The sequence below is a fragment of the Spermophilus citellus genome, assembly GCF_964194105.1.
Source record: "Spermophilus citellus genome assembly, chromosome: 14".
Taxonomy (NCBI): Eukaryota; Metazoa; Chordata; class Mammalia; order Rodentia; family Sciuridae; genus Spermophilus; species Spermophilus citellus.
In genome coordinates this window covers 73779965-73792309 of record NC_138194.1, presented here as the reverse complement: position 1 = coordinate 73792309, position 12345 = coordinate 73779965, and the positions used below count along the sequence as shown (strand labels likewise).

The window sequence follows — 12345 nt, the reverse complement described above, 5'->3', positions numbered from 1 at the left end:
AATAGCTAGAAGCTAAAGAATGGAGGTTTGAATTCAAACATAACTGATGCTAAAGGGAATATGCCTAAATTGCTATCTGTTCTGGTTTGTAATTTCATATCTTTCATTATTATAGTTGATTATATTTTGGTCACCATAAATTACAAATAAGACAACATATATAATATACTTTGCAACTAAAAAAATCTCTAACAAATGAAAGGTTTTTATATTTTTATTGAATCTACAACTCTCCAAACACACACACACACACACACACACACACACACACGGAACAACAACAACAAAAAGATATTAACTTCTTATCAGACCTGTCAACTAGAACCAATCTTTAATTTTCTGATCATAAAAGAATACAAAAACAAAATCCTAATTAAATGGCATTATCCAGAGTGGCTTTTTTTGTTGTTGTTTCTAAACATCTTTGAATAAAGCCCTACTTAGTTCCTCCCAATTAGGAAAAACATTAAAAGGTACTTGATCATTTAGGTGAACACTTGAGTTGAAGGCTTATAGAAATTCAATTAGGGACCCATAATTTTCTTTTCTTTTTCTTTCTTTTTTTTCTATAGAAGACTTGGAATATAACAACTGAAAAGAGAGGTTCTTAAGCTGAATGTGAATTCTTAAAAGAATAAAAAAAAAAAAAAAACATGGATGTAACCAAGGAAATAAGTGCATTCTTAATGTGGAGAAGGTTTGGATGGAGACTTAAAAAAAAAGAAGACTCAGCTGACTTGAATGTAGAACAGCTACTCCAGATCTCAGGAGGTCATGGCATAATCCTGAGTCCTAAACCCTCATCTGTCAGAAGATGACATCTGTCTACCTCCCAAATCTCTTGCAAACTTAGGACCCAACCCTGTAATTCCTTTCCATCATACTTATCTCACTATGGGCTGTCTTCCTCTGTGGCCCCTCTGTTCCTCTTTCCCATGCAGTAACCATTAAAATCCCAGCACCAACTTATAATAGTACCACTACTACCACCATGATTTAATAAGCACCTCTGCTTTAAAAAACATTTTTCTGATCCTATAACCAACCACATACAAAAAATATATATCCATATCTCCATTTAAAAAAAACTTTAGTTGTTCATAGAACTTTATTTTTATTTATTTATATGTGGTACTGAGAATCGAATCGAACCCAATGACTCACACATGCTAGGCAAGTTCTACCACTGAGCTATAATCTCAGCCCTACATATTTCCATTTTAACGATAAGGAAATCAAAGCTCCATTAAATTGCAAACTGATCTAAAGTCACAAAACTACTCACAAGGAGTGCCAATCAGACTCAACTGCTTTATCTCCTCATTGCCTCAACCCCTGTGAGGACAATGGTGGTTAGTATTTTGGTTAATCAGTTAGTTTTTCCCAAAAATATCCGTTGGCTTTCAAGCTTGGCCCCAACAAAGCTGTTAAAGTCAGGCTTCATAATCCAGAAGTCTGAGATCCACATTGTGGTCAGTGGGGCCCCAGACCAAGATCAAGCAACATGCATGCCCTGTACAAACAGGCTGCTGTCTGCACAAATAACTGTGCTTTCAATGACAAACAGTACATCTCTTTTACCTTTTTTAAAAGGACAGGAGAGAAATATATAAATTGCAAAATTAGAAGAGACTATATCAGTCATCTTAGCCCAGGATTCAGATTCCAAACAATGTGACCTGAGGAATAGTCCAGAGATTGAAGAAACACGCTGTAATGAAGCCTGAAAGCCTTGGGAGAAGTTCCAGACTACTTGCTTCTTGCACTTATTAACAAAGTAAAATGCTTCACAAGCAAGGTTGCCTTCTTAATGCGTGTTATTGCTCAGGCTTAACAATAAGCTAAAATGAAAATTAATAAATGGAAACTTTCTTTGTCTTTGCTATACCATAAATTTCAAAATTTTTCTCTGTGTGTGTATTGCTGTAGTTGATCTTGTTCCTGAACTCAGCTAGGGTAACTGACAGTGTTTGAAAATATTCCCCCCTCTCATACTACCCTTTTCCAGCTGGGAGAAAAATTAACATGCTAGAGTGAGAAGCAAGTTTATATAGGCAAAAGGAGCTGCCATATTATTTCATTCTCTGTCCTTGATCCTGAATAAGAATACTCTGATATGCTTAGACTCTGATGATAATTTAAAGTGTAGTTATTAATACTACCTAAAATAGAAAAAAAAAAGTTTATTTCTAAATCATTATAGTAGTCTCCTTAAAATAGTGAAATGAAATGCTCAATTTTGGAAAGCATCTTCAAAGCTTTTTCTGCGAACCTCAGTAGGACAGAACCAATTTGGAATTCTGCTTCACTCCAACCACCAATGCCAGGCATAACCACTAACTCCTACTCTATGGCTATTAGAAGTGTGAAAAGGCACACATCCATTCAACAAGCACCTGCAGAAGGAAATTATGTCCCCTTGCACAGATATCAAACAAAAGTAGGAACCCTTTCCTAAATAAAGGAGAAGATCTGAACTCTTCCATTTCAAATCTCTCACTCCCTCCTTCTCTAGTCTACACAGAAATCCACGTAACTCCTTCCCTTAAAGGTTTCTTCTGCCTTCTGTATTTTATCAATTGTGTTTTGAGGTCTTTTCAAGAATCAGGATATATGTCCAAAACTATTCCAAATTCAATGAAAATGAACATTCATTTTTGTGTTTCCTTTTACAAATAGACTTTGGAGACATACATAAAATATATTAACTTCATATATTAAACAAATGAACTTGGTTTTGCAGAGTGGTCACAATGCACCAGGGTAGCTGGGCATTGCAAATGTAAAGATATTCCAGTGCCTTGAATAGAAACTGCTACTGTTGGATTCACAAATGCTTACTGAATTTACAAATATGATTATCATTAGTTCATATCCCGTTTCTTGAATTTTCATCAAATCCAATGACAGGTTCCCTAGGTCAATACCAGTGTTGTTCACACTGAAGTTCTGTTTTCCTCAGCTGTTTCACTATTCCTTTGGGAAAGAGAGGAAGCTTTTCTAAAAGCAAGATTATGCAATTGAACATAAAATTGAACAAAGCAACCCAGTAAAGATACAAGAGGGGAAACCAACATTGCCTTTGTGAGAAATAAGGTTTCTCCCTACTGCTTTTTTCAGAGGGAGACACAAACCTCTGCTCCACCTCGAAGCAAGAAAGAGCTGTTTGTGTTTGTACACAAGGAAAAAGGGAAAGGCTGCTTTGTGCCACAGAGACTCAGCAGGAGTGTGAAGCCTCTGCTTTGCAGGAGTCCCTGAGGGATATTAATGGCCCAAAGTGCAGGGTGTGGTTATTAGAATAAGAAAGGAAGTAAGAAGACTTAATGAAGATCCCTTCAGAATGAATCTGAAACAAACCTACAAACAGTACATAAGGGTGAAAGTCTGGGACAGGGAAAAGGGGAATAAACCCTGACCAGATCTCTTCTCCTAGTCTCCCTGTGATAATGACAAAGCTTTTTACCTCTTAAGTGCTGAGTTTCCGCATGCAAGCAACATTAGAACAGTTCCCAGATCTTCTTACATTTATGCCCATGAGCCATTGTTGCTCATCTAGGCTGTGTATTGTGCTACAGGATGGAAAGACTTGTTTCTCAGTACATGTCATGCTGTTGATTTAATATGGAAACTAAATACGTGAAAATTATATGGGATTCTTACCTTTCTGTGTAAATATCTACAAACACTAAGGTTTCATTTTGGAATATTTCATGGGGCTTCTAATAAATATTTACCTACCTTTCTTCTTCCATTCTGTTCAATCCCTTACCAAATAAAGAATATACTAGCTGTCATTTTAACCAAAGTAATTTTTAATTTTAAAGCTTAAATTTTCTAATTAAAAAAGCAATTATCAAACGTGTTCAGTGAACAAAATTACGGCAGAGCAGTTTTAATTTGTTTTCATCAAAAAGTGTTTGTTCAGTTCACAAATACATGCATATAACCTGCCTTTTAGAACTTCCCTATGGTAGGGCATTTTTAAAAACCAAAAAAAAAAAACATTATGCTGGAAGGAAACCTGTTTAATTTTAAGTGTTTTTGAACATGGGACTCTTTTGTGATGAAATTCTCTTAGTATTAACTACTCTTAATTTTCAGGATGGACTTCCAACTGGAATATTCAGAAGCATCCTTAAAGGGTTACTTTAAATTGCAAGTATGGCCTGTTGAAAGCCATGGTTTCTTAACATCAGCCTAACTGACAACTGGGGGTGGATAATTGGGAAGGACTGTCCAGTTCATGTAGAATGTTAGCAGCACCCATGGCCTAGCCCAGTATCACTCCACCCACAAAGTCATAACAACAAAAAATATCTCCAGATATGACCAATGTCTTTGTGCTGAGAACCACTGGTCTATATGCCTATCACTAAAATCCATCCCTGAGGTGAGAGAACACAATTTTTCTTTTTCTACTTTGACTGATATTTCTCTCATATTCTGCCTCATCTAGCCATTATGCCACTTTTTTTTTTAATGCCTTTTCCTTAGGGCAGCAAAGATTCTACTATTTTCTAAAGCTTACCTGTGCTTAAGAACAATCCTACAGAAAAACTGTCAAGTTAGGCTTCTACTTAAAAATCAGGAACTAGCCCAGAGGTTGCAAACCTTTGTATTTCAAAAGCAGGAGGTGGAGAATGAAGGATTTTTCCATTCCACATTAAATTTAGCATTGTATAAGTGAAATCTGCTATTCAACAGATTCACAAGGTCTCAGGCATCTAATCTTTGCCTTAACAATTTAATCGGTTCACCCAACCTCCCCTTCTCCTTGACCCTCAAACACAACAATATAGACAGACATGTAAGGTTATTTTTTATTTGAACAGCATTCTAGGGAGAAGAGAAGTAATGGCCAAAATAGTCATTTGTTTTACCTTCATGTGTTCTATAATAATCAACAAAAATCATAGTAATAGAAGCAGATGACAGCAAGAGACTTTTTATTCAAATGTTCTACCTTACAGACATTTTTCAAAGGGTGTATTTCAACAGTCTGCTAGCCAGTGGGCCAGCCTCTGTCACATGGAATAAAAGGACATGCCCTGAACTATTGAAAGTGTGATGTCTTCTGTGTCCCTTCACTGGTCAGGCATCACAGTTCAAGCCAGCCCACGCTACTGTTCTCAATAGTCTTTCCAGAAATTCTCACTTCCCTTCGTTTGATTGAATCTTGCTCCTATAGTTTGATGCCCCAAAGATTTCTGATGGTATATACTGGGTCTCAGATAATGCTCTTTAGACAACAGATAGTTGGCACAATTCACATTCCCCCTTCTTTGGATCCACAGATGATACAGGTTTCCAGCATCACCTTCATCTTTATTTCCTCATCTGGTAAAGCTTCTGATAAATGTGGCTCAGACAAAACACAGAGAGATGGATGGAGTCTGAGAACCCATGGTCACAGTGACAACTCCCTTCCATTTCAGTTTCTGATCCTGTATGCTGCAGAAGCTTGCTTCTTTCCATCGGCGGGTGAAATGTTTGCTTGTCAAAGTGTTTCTGCATAAAGATATTTTGCACTTGTCTATTTTACTAACCTGGTCTTTTTAAGTTTTAAGTACGTGTAATGAACTTGGAGGAGAGCCCGATGCAGAGAACCCCTAAACGATGGTCATTGCCCCATTTCTCCGCCCCTCAGGCCATTTGGAGACACCCACTTCCCGGGTCCTCTGGCAACGTCACCGCGTCACCTGCAGGCGCACAGAGGGAGTGACGCCTCAGGGAAGGACCGGTGGGTTCCTGAGCCACTCTGACGGCTGGGACTTCTAGGATTCCCTCCCACAGAGTCTTTAGTGTTAGTAGTTCAGAACTGCCGCATCTTTGGAGTGCCATATCAGTGAAGAGGGCCATCAGGTTTGGGATGTAAGGGGGTTCGGGAAGAGGTTACAGAGGAACATCATTGGATGAGCAAAGAATGTGACCCTGGGGAAAGGAGGCAGAAGACACGTAGGGAAGCACGTTTCTTTTAATCCCCTCCCCGTGCCTCCCGTGGAGTCCTGGATCTCCTTGTCATGGAGACAGACTGCAGCAACATACGCGACCCCAGGCGGGCAACACGTATATTCACACCGCGCGCGCACACACGCACATTCACACCACACCGAGAGTTGCACGCTGCAGACTTCTGCTTGACTTCCCTGCCCAAAACACCGCACCTTCAGGGGAGACTACAGATTCCTATGGCCTAGAACAAACACCACTCCCTCTCCGTGAAACACATTCAGACCCACATTGCAAGGAAGGTGCTGGGGTCCACCTAAGAAAAGCCTCTGAAGCGCTCCTTAAATGACTACCATTTCTACAGCCTGATCTCTGACCAAATTTACACTCTCTCCTCCAAGGTGCCAAGGTGCGCCCAAGCCAGGTAAGAGATGAAGGAGGACCCTGGACTGCAAGGGAACCTCAAAGAACCGCTCCTAGATCACTATTCAAGGAAATGCATGGAAGCCTCTGGCCCTTTCCTGAGCCTTTCGGTTCCATCAGCAACCCGGTTCTTCTGCCCGATCCCTGCACAGCTCTGCTCCTCCCCTTCACCCAAATCCCTCAGCGATTTTCCAGCTGGCCCTTCCAGTCGACTTTAAGCATCCAGCTGGTGGTTCTCTACATGTAGTCTCGCGCACTCCATCCATAGGATTGATTCAAGGTTGCCTCTCTCCATCATAATAGCTCCCTTACCTTGTTTCGATCCCCCAAATTATTCGAGTCCACCCGCCCATCCAAAGCCCACTATCCTCTGCACCGGCGTCCTCTGCTGCCATCAAATCCGCTTTCCGCGCGCCCCACTTTCCATCAATCTTCCCTCCAGCCACCCTAGTTACGGACATACTCACCCTCTACTTTGCCCCCAGCACTGCGCTCTCACCCTACCCGTGGTGGACACCCCACTTTCTCTCTGCAGCACTCCCTAGCCATGTTCCTGCACCCCACACCTAGCCTCCTTATCCCGCACCAGCCCACTTCTGGTTCCTTTTCCCAAGTCCACCCCTTGGCTCCCGCCAGAGTCAGTTCTACCCTCCTGCTTTGCCCGTCGCCCTTTCTCGAGCATCCCAGTGACAAGCCGTTTAAAAACTGGCCAAGCGGCTCAGAGAGGCACTGAGCAAGAGGGTAGAAGCCGGCCGGCTCTCCCGAGTCTCCAGCCGCGCCTCCCACTTGCCAGCCTGTCTTCCCCGGGCGCCAAACCCTTGCCCCACCGCCCAGCAGCCTCACAAACTTACTTGCGGGTCGCCAGGAGGGGGCTGCGGTGAGCGGCTGCCGGGCCCGCGGCGGCGAGTGCGCCCCTCTCGGCGGGGCCGGGCGGCGCGGCGCTGGCGCTGCGCTCCTGCGGTCGCTCGGTGAATGGGCTCAGCCTGACGCAGCTGGGCTCTGCCCCCGCCGCTGCCGGGGCCTCAGAGCGCTTCTAGACATGCTCAGTTTCTAGACCTGCCCGCGTGGACGCTACCAAGAGGCAGCAGAGGTGGGGGAGACGGGAGCAATGGAGCGGCTGCCGAGAGCTGGAGGCTACCACGCGGAAGACGGAGAAAGAGGGGGGCGACGCACTGCTAAAAATAGCTCCTGCGGAAGGAAGCCACCCGGCTGACAGCTCACCGCCGTGCCGCGCACGTCCTCTCTGCTTGGGGCTCGGGCTTCTGCGCTCGCCTCGCCGGCGGGGCCGGAGCTCGCACCCTGCTGGGTTCCTGCCCACCCTGGAACCGCCCCGGGGAGGATAGGGAGTCTCCCCATTAGGCACTTGCGGGGTTCGCCCGAACCAAATTCTAGGTGGCCGGATTTCAGGACCCCAGCCTGCGGGGTAGCCTTCATTTCAGGGTTTCGCCAAAGAAATGGAAGAAAGTAGGGTTGAAGTGATGAAGAAGCTTCTCCGTTATAGACTCGTGGAAGAAAAAATAAAAGTTTTTCGAAGCTTGGTTTGGTTGGAAGGAAAAAGGAGGAAAAACACAGGGAAACCAACCCTGACACAGGGGACCTTGGGCTGGCGTGAGTCAGGCTGAAAGGCGTTATGGAAAAAGCTTCAAAAATTCAGAATTCTTAAGGTGTTTGCGACACCTCATTCCGCAGAATTTTACATAATTGGTTGACACCCTCCCTGTCCTTGGAGATGTTTTTGTCCCTGTTCCCCGAGTTGTAATTGACATCCCCCACATTCTGCCAGGGCTACAGCCCTTTCTGTCCAGGCTTTACATTGTAAGTAGAAAAGGAAGGAGAACTGGAGATCTGTAGATTCTGACAGCTGAGCTAGAACCTGGGTGTTCTGTAACCCTAAGAAATATATGTCCGGATGCGCCCCTGCTTTTCTGAGCATCCACCAAACACTCTTAGCCTAAAGGCCTCTCCGAATCTACTGACCTGAAAATTGGCTATTTCCTACTATTAATTTTCACTGTAGTCTATTTTAATTCCTACTCATTGTATTTTTTAAATTGCCTTCTTTAAAGTGGGAGTTGTGAATGTTTCCTGGGTCAAATTTCAATCTTACATCTTTCACCCTTTACAACCACCCCGTGAGAAAAATTATTATTTCCTTCTGACCTGGAAAGGCATTGAAGTTTACACAGTCATCTATTGCCTAAAATAATACTATGTTGAACTCAGGGCCTCCCAAATTAGAAAATTCTGGTTAAGACATATTCTGTCCCCCTGAATCAACGTTTTACCTGCGCTAAGACAGGAAATTTGGTAACTATTCTCATTGCAATGCAATAATTAATAAAAACTGATTATGAATTTTGTTCTCTATTATACCCCTCAGCTTCTTTATAAGCATCCACGGCTTAGATTTTATGTGTTCTTTTGAAAGTGACTGTTTTCATTCACTCAGTTTACTAAAAGTCTTCTAAGAGGAGTGTATGGACTGGGAATGCGGTTTACAAACACATCCCAGTCCAGATTGATGAAGATACATTCTTTGGCTATTTTTGAGAATTAGTGAAGTTTTGCTAATGCAAGGAAAGTAATATGTGTTTTTTTCAAAGAACCATATTTGTATGGATCTATTTGGTCAAGATGTCTTTTCTTCTAAATTGTCTCCTTCCATCCCTACTTAAAATTTATTGTCATGTCCAGTCCGAAATAGACTATAAATTAACTATCAATTAAAGTGTTTTTTTTTTTTTTTTTTTTTTTTTTTTTTTTTTTTTTTTTTTTTTACTGAGGCTACAGGTGTCATCTCCATCGCTTTATGAAGACACTATTTTCCTAATTTTTCATGAGAGATTCATTGGGAAAGTCAAAATGGAATTTCCATAGAGTATTCATACAACTTGTTCATTACTTTCTGCCAGCAGTGAAAGAAGATAAAAAATAAACTTTATGTTCATTTCTAGTTTCATTCTCTCTTTCTCAGTAATTAACCTTAAGATGTGCTCCTCTGAACATCTTATGCTACTGCATGCACATTATATATAGTCACCAGACACGACACATTTTTAAATATTTTTCACTTTGCTACCTTAGTGCAAAATTAGTGCATAGTTCCAAAACATATTGCATTTGAAATTCAATGTCAAGTGACCGAAACTCAACTGTGTAACTAAGGCAAAGAAAATGTATCTATAGGTTTATATAAGTCACAGGTGCAAAAGTTGGAAGGGCTGATCCCAGCTCCACAATGTCAGGAAGAATACAATTCTCTCCCACTTGCGCTCAGCATTATTTTCTGTATTGGCTTCATTCTCAGAGTATGACCACAGTGCAGCTCCAGGCCTACAAAGATGACAAAGTTTGCATTCAAAGGCCTTTTGCTCTGGTGAGCAGATCAGTCTGTGAAGAACTCTGATTGGCTGTTCAGACTCACACATTATCTTGTACATCCTCCTAGGGGAAAGAAAGATTCTCCAATGGAAAACATCCAGTTAGCAGAAGGAGGAATAGGGGATGCTTACAAGATAGAAATAATAGATACGTGCTACATTCACAGAGTGGCCTTTTCCCACATGGACAAAAAAAAGGACAGCAAGCCTGCTAGAATAGCTGTTGGTTTGAGTTATTCTTTTATGAGCAAAAGAAAAATAACACTTTGAAGGGATTTTTTTCCCCTCTTTTCAGGCAGAGATGCTTTGATTTGCCTGCCTAAGAGTGACATCCCCTCTTCGTAGTCTTTTGATCTTTCTTTCAGGGGCCCTGTTACGTTCGAGGCCACTCAATAAAGCTATCTAATGAGCCACATAGACAGCTGAGGCTTCCAGTTCACAATCTGTACAGGAAAAGGATATTTTCCATACTATTAAAGCCTATTCTTTTTTTTTTTTTTTTGGTTTAAATACTGAACATTATGTAAACTGATTATAAAAAGTGGGCTTTTTTCCTTCCAATTCCAAACCTGAGCAGATGGGGAAATGCTGCTCTCCTTTCAGCTACTGTACTGTTTCAACTGGATCATTGTTGGAATTAATTGAAAAATTGGCTATCTTTACTTTTCTGTTATTCTTGAGTCCCATGTAATTTACTTCCTACACCCTTTAATATTTGTTCATGAATAAATTAAGGCAATCCATGAATCACTTCATTTAAAATGCATTCCGTAGTTACATTAAAACCATAACATCACACTTGTTTCTTTGACCTTCTTCCTTGGTGGCTTCCTGCACATTGTCTTATAGAAAGTCTTCCCTCAGCTCCTGTCACATCACACCTCCTTAGCACACATCTCTGATTATTTCTCTTTTTTTTTTTTCTAGTTCTTTTCTTTCATTTTGTCCCTCTAGCTCTTTGCCTCTCTTTTACTCCACTTTCTCTTTTATGTTAGCTAGCAACATAATTACGTTCTTTTCCCTGATGGACTGAAAATTCTTGGAGAATTTGGCCCTATGGCAAATTTGTATTTGTGTATATTTTGATCTCCAGGATTTAATAGACACTAATGAAAGCATTCATTAATTATTATAGAGTAATATTTAGATATTAATATATAGATATGAAACAAGAGGACTTCTGGAGTAAACACATTATTTGTTACTAAAATTATTTAATTTTGAATTCCTTAAGTATGGCCTATCGGACATTGCCAAATATTTATGCACAGAGTCTAAGCATACTCTGTTAGATAGAGGCACGCTTTTTAGGCACTGGACACTGGTTTACCTTTCTGTTGCATCTTGCATACCCTATTTGCTTTTAGAATATCATAATCAGTTTATGAAATTTTTCATAAATGAGTTAAGACAAAAGGAAACATCAAGACAGCTTCAGTAACAATCTGTTAAAAGTTCTCCTGTTCTTGATAGTTATTCCTTCATCATGAAAAAATTAAATATGAAGAATTAAATGGGAGTGATTCAAAATCACTTATGCCAAAATTATTCTTTCATTTTATGACTATAGATAAGTGTCACAACAGATTATCTCATGATATATAATAAAGATATAAATGTTCATATCCCCCCCACCCCCGGGTGTACTTTAAGGCTAAAACCGCTCCAGGTAATAGTCATGGGACATTAAGTATGCTTATAGAATTTGTGAATCAAAGTTACTTCTTGACTAAAAGACTTAGCTTTGAGTCCTTTCCTCAGGGAAGAAGAATGTGCATAATCATGTAGTTCAAATATCAGGCTGCTCTTTTCTTGCCTCTAAATCTAATGCAAACATGCCTTAGTTATTGAGCAAGCAACAAGGACTTGATAAAGCTGAAGCTAGCTCTTTTTCCTCCTCTTTGAATCCAATGCTACAATAACAAATATTTTTTTATGTACAGTCTCAAATTCTCAAGGATTATCAAGAAATTCATCACCATTAATTTATTTTCCGAATGCTGGTGAATATAACAGATTCAACTACAAATCTGCACAAATGGATAACAACATTGAACATTGCTTGCTATGTGTCTGTATCTGGCTGTTTGGTAGATTCTCCCTTTCCATTCTGCTTCATTCTCATAGCAGTCCAAGGATGTATTTAGCATATTTTTTTGGTTATATGTGTAGAGCTCTAATAAGGTGGTTTAGATAAAAAGGGAGATTTTCTGGCACTATCCTAGTATAAAGTCCAACTTCCAAGAGACATGAGCCTTCTCTGAGCATCAAGAAGTAGAAATGCTGAAGCGATTCTGCCCATTTCTCATCAACATCTCTCTCTGTGTCAGCTTTACTTTTCTACCTTGTAAACAAGCTTCCTCCATGACCTGCATAGTGACCTAGGACTCCTCCATTAATTAAGGCCTCTATTGGTTTTGGTTTAAAGGTTCCCAGATTTTGATCCCCAGTTCAGTTAAAAACAAAATTAAAGTTTCCCATAGAACTTAGTGGAACATTCCAAAAAATAAATTATGGAAAATAAATAATAAAACTTTTCAGTGGAATTCTGGCATACACTCCCTTAACTCAGTGATGCAGGTCAAGGTCACCA

General features: G+C 40.6%; 1 long non-coding RNA gene across 1 annotated transcript in view; it reads right to left on the bottom strand.

Annotated features, from left to right (window-relative positions):
- The window catches only part of LOC308633790, a 219903-nt gene extending 212434 nt beyond the window's left edge, over positions 1–7469 (bottom strand). Inside the window, exon 1 of the long non-coding RNA XR_014018865.1 lies at positions 7224–7469. This is a non-coding gene — a long non-coding RNA (uncharacterized lncRNA). The remainder of the gene's footprint in view (positions 1–7223) is intronic.
- Between the last annotated feature and the right edge of the window lie 4876 nt (positions 7470–12345).